Source organism: Indicator indicator, chromosome 5 (genome assembly GCF_027791375.1).
Source record: "Indicator indicator isolate 239-I01 chromosome 5, UM_Iind_1.1, whole genome shotgun sequence".
In the NCBI taxonomy this organism is placed as follows: Eukaryota; Metazoa; Chordata; class Aves; order Piciformes; family Indicatoridae; genus Indicator; species Indicator indicator.
Genome location: NC_072014.1, coordinates 22,942,984 through 22,948,983, shown reverse-complemented (window position 1 = coordinate 22,948,983; position 6,000 = coordinate 22,942,984). Strand labels below are relative to the sequence as shown.

Sequence of the window (6,000 nt, the reverse complement as noted above, 5' to 3'; positions counted from 1 at the left end):
CCCTGGTGTACGGGTGGAAGTGAATTTCATATACTTAAAATGCAGTTTAAAAAAAAGAAAATTAGTTTAAGTTTTGATGTGCAAATTTGGGCAAATTTGACAAGAAGCATCTGATCTTATGTAGAATTCTGAAGAAACTGCCAAGTATAGGTTACAGACATTTTGCACAGACACCACTGCTGGGGAGTGTCTGTGTGCAGTGCTTGTGAATTGTGGGGGAAATATCAGCCTGCTTAATGATAATTATTTCTTGTAGCAAGGCTATTTGTGTTTTATTTTGGAAGCACTATATTAGAGTTCCTTTATTTTGGGGCTTAGAGATGTTAGGGTTTTTTTTGTTTGGTTGGTTGTTTTGGTTAATAGCTTCCTTTTTTCATAGCAGAGTTTTGCAAGGCATTGCAATTTACTTTTTGGTACCGCCCATTTCTCTGTTATTAGTTATTCTAATAATGCTTCAGGACTGGAACAGTATTGCACTTTGCATCTGTATTGAAAAGACTTTTATTAAATCCTGTTATGACACTACAATTTTGTATGTCTTTTTGTTTCCTTCAATAGCCAGGCTAGTTAAGAAGTAAAGCCTCTTTCTTCAGATTTAAAAAATAATAAAATAAAGCTGAAGGTATATTCCAGTCAGTCACTTATCAGGGCAAAAATATCACTTTAGGTTTTCCTTAGTGTTCCCCACAATTTCTTCCCACTAAAGAAATTTGTATTGATTGTCTGGATTTGAAACCTTATAGTTATTTTAGTTTTTTTAATGCTTGCAGGAATATATTTCCATTTTTCTAGGAATCCAGGAAGAGGTTTTATGTTAAACTGAAGTAATTTGATTAAAAAGACACCTTCTTTACTTGTTAAGACAGAACCTGAATGTAATGCTTAGGATTCACTGGCAGTTCATTATGATAAGACTGACAGCTATTTTTTTCAGAAGCTAAACCAGCTATTTCTTTGTAGTCTAAGTATGATAATTGGTATAGTCATGCTGTGGTTAAAGATCAATAATTCACTGAAGAGGATAGATGCTCTTATTTAAAGGAATTCTCAGTTAATTTTATTGTAAAGCCATAGAAAAGATTGAAATTTGTAAGCAGAAAGGTATTTGTCAGCTCCTGCTGCTTAACATTTTCCTTCCAAGGGGAAATCTTGGAGTACAAATGCTTTGATGTGGCAATAAACATTCCCTTAGCTAAAACTGAAGACTCATTCTTGATTTTTTTTTATTTTAATTAAACTATCGTAACATAAATCTGATGAGCTGATACCTGATTTGTACGGGTATGTAGAAAATAAAGATTCCCTGATCTTGGGAAACACTTTTTTCAAATAGATTTAAGAGGCTACAAATAGACTTAGTAGTATATTTAAGGCACATGAGCTGAAAATTATTCATCTAGTAAATCTGTGCATTTGGATTGTTATTTAAGTATAAAATTTTGTGTGGACAAAGTTCATGCAGCACATTGGATTTTGGCTGCTATATTAAAAATGCAGTAAAATAAATGCACATGCAATGCTTATACAGGTAGAGCTTTACATAGGCAGAACTTCAAGAAAAAGTATCTAGTAATTACTCTCAGATATTTTATAAATACTGCCTCAAACAGAAAGAAAATGTGTTTAGTAGGAAATTACTGGCATCCATCTCTCACTTACTGTATTTTGCATTGAGATTTTTAGATTCTTACTTTATTGAAAAGCACCATTTTTATATTGATAATCACAGAATTTCCTTTCCTGAAGATGCAGATAGCTGAGTCAGTCTCAAAGAATGTATGCAGGCAATAGCTGTGTTCCTACAGCTCTTTGCTTGCTTGTTCCTTATAAAAAAGAGCTGAAAGGGAGAATTGCTATTCACTAGTGGAGCTGAAGGTTATTAATAGACTTTTTTTTTCCTTGTCTTTAAATTTTGCCATTACCTTCCGGTACAGAGTGTCCTCACTGATTGCTCAGGAGTTCATTAAAGCCAAGCTTCAGATGTGCTTTTTTGTTTTGTTTATTTCTTGCTGTTTTCCCATTTTGGTAGCATGTAGATGGGGGTGGGGAGTGAGAAATAAGGCAGGGAGCATGTTCCAGAGGATGCCAGGATGACTTCAGTTATTGGAGGACTGCTGAGTGATGGACAGAAAGAGGAGGAGTGAACCTTTCAGACTGCACTGACGGAGCTGAAACACAGAAACCCGATTTACAGGTAAGGGTGAAAAAAATCCCTATTTTGAATAGCTGTTCCTGATCCTTGCCACAATATTTCTTGTGTATTAAAAAAAATGCATATGCAAGAATCTCATTTGTTCCTCCTTAATGACTTTGAAGCAGCATTTCAGATTATTATTCTGCCTAGGAGGTTTCAACCCATGTGAGACCCATAGACAGCGATGCTTTCAACTTTCTTATGTGACAGTATAGGCACTGCATCTCTTTGATGCTGAAGTTGTTCTGTAAGCTGTAGGAAGAGAGGTCTTCTGTGTGATTGAAATACTCCCTGTTGGAAATACAGGGTATACTATAAGCAGGAGTGCTGGAAGATCTAAAAATATTTTCTTTAATTTTGGATAGTAAAAGTACTTACAAATGAACTGCTCCTAAAACTGTATGTGCTTTATTTACTGTTGAACGTACAGTAAAAACGGCTCCTGAGAGCAACTCTTAAAGGGGTTTTGTGTATTTGTGCATTATGTTTAGGTCTGGAATGAATGTGGTTTATGAATCAGTCATATAATTATATTTGTCATAAAGAAAAAACATGATGCATATAATTCATTTATGTGTACAAGACCAATACATCTTGTAGTACCTGCAGCAGTTATGTATTAGTTTTAATAAACATTGAAATAGCTTGTATGAATCCTCTTCTGCTGAGTTTACATGTTAGCAGCAGCTGTTACTTCAGATGCTGTAGATCACAAGTAGAAAATAACTTACTTTGTACAGAAAATGGGTCTGTTTATTAAGCCACGTTATTTGAGGATGCAGGACTATAGGAAGAAGTCCTGGCCTCACTGAAAAAAAATAAGAGTTTTTGATATTGGCCTCAGTGGGGCAAAGATTTCAACATGTCAGCTCTCTATTGTCTTATTTCTATTTCTACATGTAGAAAATAATTGTTGTACTACAGGACCCTGTTTTGCTGCTTTGAAGCAGAAATCATTATTGAAATAAATAAATTGTTATGGTCATTGGTTTCAGAGAATTTAAAATAAGTGATAAAATATATTTATAAAACTAAAACAGTGGAATTCAGTGTTAATAGATTTCCAATATAAAAATGAGTACATGCATACATCCCATTTTTGTAGTATTCACTGAGTGAATTCCCTTAGAGTAGACTCAAAATTACGGTAAAATTGGACAAAATGATAAAAAAAAATTGGGCAAAGACATAGACCTCTTACCGAGTACTGAAGAGGACTGGAAGAAGCTTTGTCCTCTGTCCACTTATTTGTAATACCTTACCAGCTGCAAGCATCTGGAGTCGTGTCCTTTTCTCGGTGAATGGAGCAATGTTTGCTAAAAAATCAATCAATGAAGTTAACTTATATCAAGTGTTAGCAATTCACAAAATTATTTTAGAAGACTGATGAACTGTATTTTTGGTTTTTTTACCTGAATGTGAACACTTGGTAAATAAGAAAAATAGATGAGTTGTATCCTAATATTTGTTATTTATAGAGAATGGATACCTGTCTGAAAGCATAAGCAACAACTGTTAAATTACATTCTCAAATCTATGTATTCCAAACACTTTTCCCTCTTCAAATGAGTAATCTGACTCAAAGCAGCTCCAGGAACACAGAGGAGTTGATGAAAACAGAGATCTAGTTCCACATGTATTTAAATTATTCTGTCTCCTTGGAAACACTGCTACTGCAGATGGATTTGGCTTTTGGTGGCTAAAAATATCTGCTGCTTAATAATGACAGCATGAAAGATGCTGAATAAAACTACCACGTTGTCACTAGTTTTAAAGTTCCCTAATGATTCAGGTATTCTCAATGACCTACAGATCTGCATTTTCTGTCCAGTATTCCCTATCAGCTGCTGCCAGCATTCTCTAGCTTGGTGTAAATGAGGTACGATTATTAGCCTTGGCTGGAGACTTTACTGAGAAGGGAGCATGTGTTTGGGGTGCAGGCTAGACAAGGAGTTTGAAGCAGGTAGAAAGTTGTAAAAAAAAAGGTAGAAGTTGATGGTGGTGGTATGGGTATGCATTGTGTAATATTTGAGGTTACAGGCTTATTCCCAGGGAAGCCTATGGTAGGAAGAGCATGCTTAGACCCTACGATAAGCATAAGTTAACAAAATCAAAAGTATTTATTTCTCTTTTATTTATTGGAAAATCTTTAGTGAATGCTTCCTTGTTGGTTGTATGTGTAAGTGATTGAAATATCACACAAATCATTTTAAGTCAAATATTAAATTACTGTATAAAGCCAAAACCTAAATTACTTAGCATAACTTGTTATAGGCAAGAAATAGCATTACACTACTTAACATTACTAATGTCATCCTTTAATTCTTATCAATTAAGAAATTGTATCCCGTACTTTTTTTTTTTTTTAATCCATTTTTTATCATTTATTTTTTCTAAATATCACAGTTTCTTTTGTTGCTAGCTGGTATGCAGTATATATGAAATATACCACTTCTAGTTCTACTTTTTTGATCTTTGTTTCATTTCCAGTGGATGACTTCCTGCTTATATCTGGCAAACAGAACAAATGACAAACAATTGCTCAGTGCTGCATAGCAGGCTAAATATACCTCTTTATTCTTTAGTTAGTATGTATGTGATTTGTTATAGCATAGTTAAAAATTGACAATTAATTTTCCATTATTGAATGAGGCATTTTTCCTGTTCTGCAATGTCTTAAAGGCAACATTAAAAGATTACATGGTGTTGTTACACATATAAATAATCCTGCAAAGTAATACTAAAATCCATTTTTGACTGTCAATGCAAGTAGCAAAGGTCATGTAAAGAAAAAGTTCAGTACTTGGGTTTGATTAATTAAAATGATTTAGAGGAAAAGAGCTTGTATGTCTCATTCTTTAAGAGACTATTAGCATATTAATAAGGCAAATTATTAAATGGATTATATAAAATTTTCTATGAGGATAATAAAGCATAATCATAGCAGGCCTTATTGAGAAGATTGTTTTGTATTAAGATAAGTAAACTCATGTTGCTTTAATTTTAAAACCTTTTCTATAGTAATTTTAAGATTCTGTGGAGATAGTAAGTAAATCTAAACATTATTTGAGGAAGTAAGGACGAGGAAATCGGTTGCTAGAAGTAGCATCTGTGTATATTACAGCAGCAGCCAAGTTGTACCAATTTGACATGAATCCTTTGATTTCTGGATCTGCTGAAAACAGTAATGAGAAAGTTTGTTGGACATTGCATGTTGTTATGTTTAGGTTGTTGAAGATAATGATGATAATACACATTAAGTACTGCTTTTTAGGGGTTTGGGGCTTTTTGGTTGTATGTGTTTGTGGGGGGGGGGTTGTTGTTTGTTTGGGGTTTTTTTTTGGTGTGTGTTTTGGTTTTGGTTTTAAATAAGTTGCAGGCAGATGAGCTGAGGTTTCTGCCAGGGTAGATTTATCCAACAATTTTCAGCATTATTTATTCATGCATGAAGAGACGGAGAATGGATAACCCTGTGTCAAGATGCAGAGATGATGGGGCAAAAAGGGAGAGCTCTTGAGTTCATAGTGTCTCTGATGGCTTTTATAGCAATGGTGAATGAACAGTCAACCTGTGTATTAAATTAGGAGCTAAGTGGCATGTGTCAGGGTTGTAGAGGTGTGAACGCCCTCTTGACATATATCAATCCTGACTAATCTATATTCTGACATAAGGATACTGAGAGATACAAGATAACCTACCATGTTGTGTGGTTCCTCTGCAGGCAGTGCACAAGATTGATGTTCATGAAAGAATAGTGTGCAAGATCAGTACTGACACAGTATGAAGACATGTCTCAGTGCATCAGT

General features: G+C 34.4%; 1 protein-coding gene across 1 annotated transcript in view; it reads left to right on the top strand.

The window, feature by feature from the left end:
- Positions 1-2,134: 2,134 nt before the first annotated feature.
- The window catches only part of CSRNP3 (cysteine and serine rich nuclear protein 3), a 79,987-nt gene continuing 76,121 nt past the window's right edge, over positions 2,135-6,000 (top strand). Inside the window, exon 1 of the mRNA XM_054381279.1 lies at positions 2,135-2,202. The gene's annotated coding sequence lies outside the window, so the exon portion shown is untranslated. The remainder of the gene's footprint in view (positions 2,203-6,000) is intronic.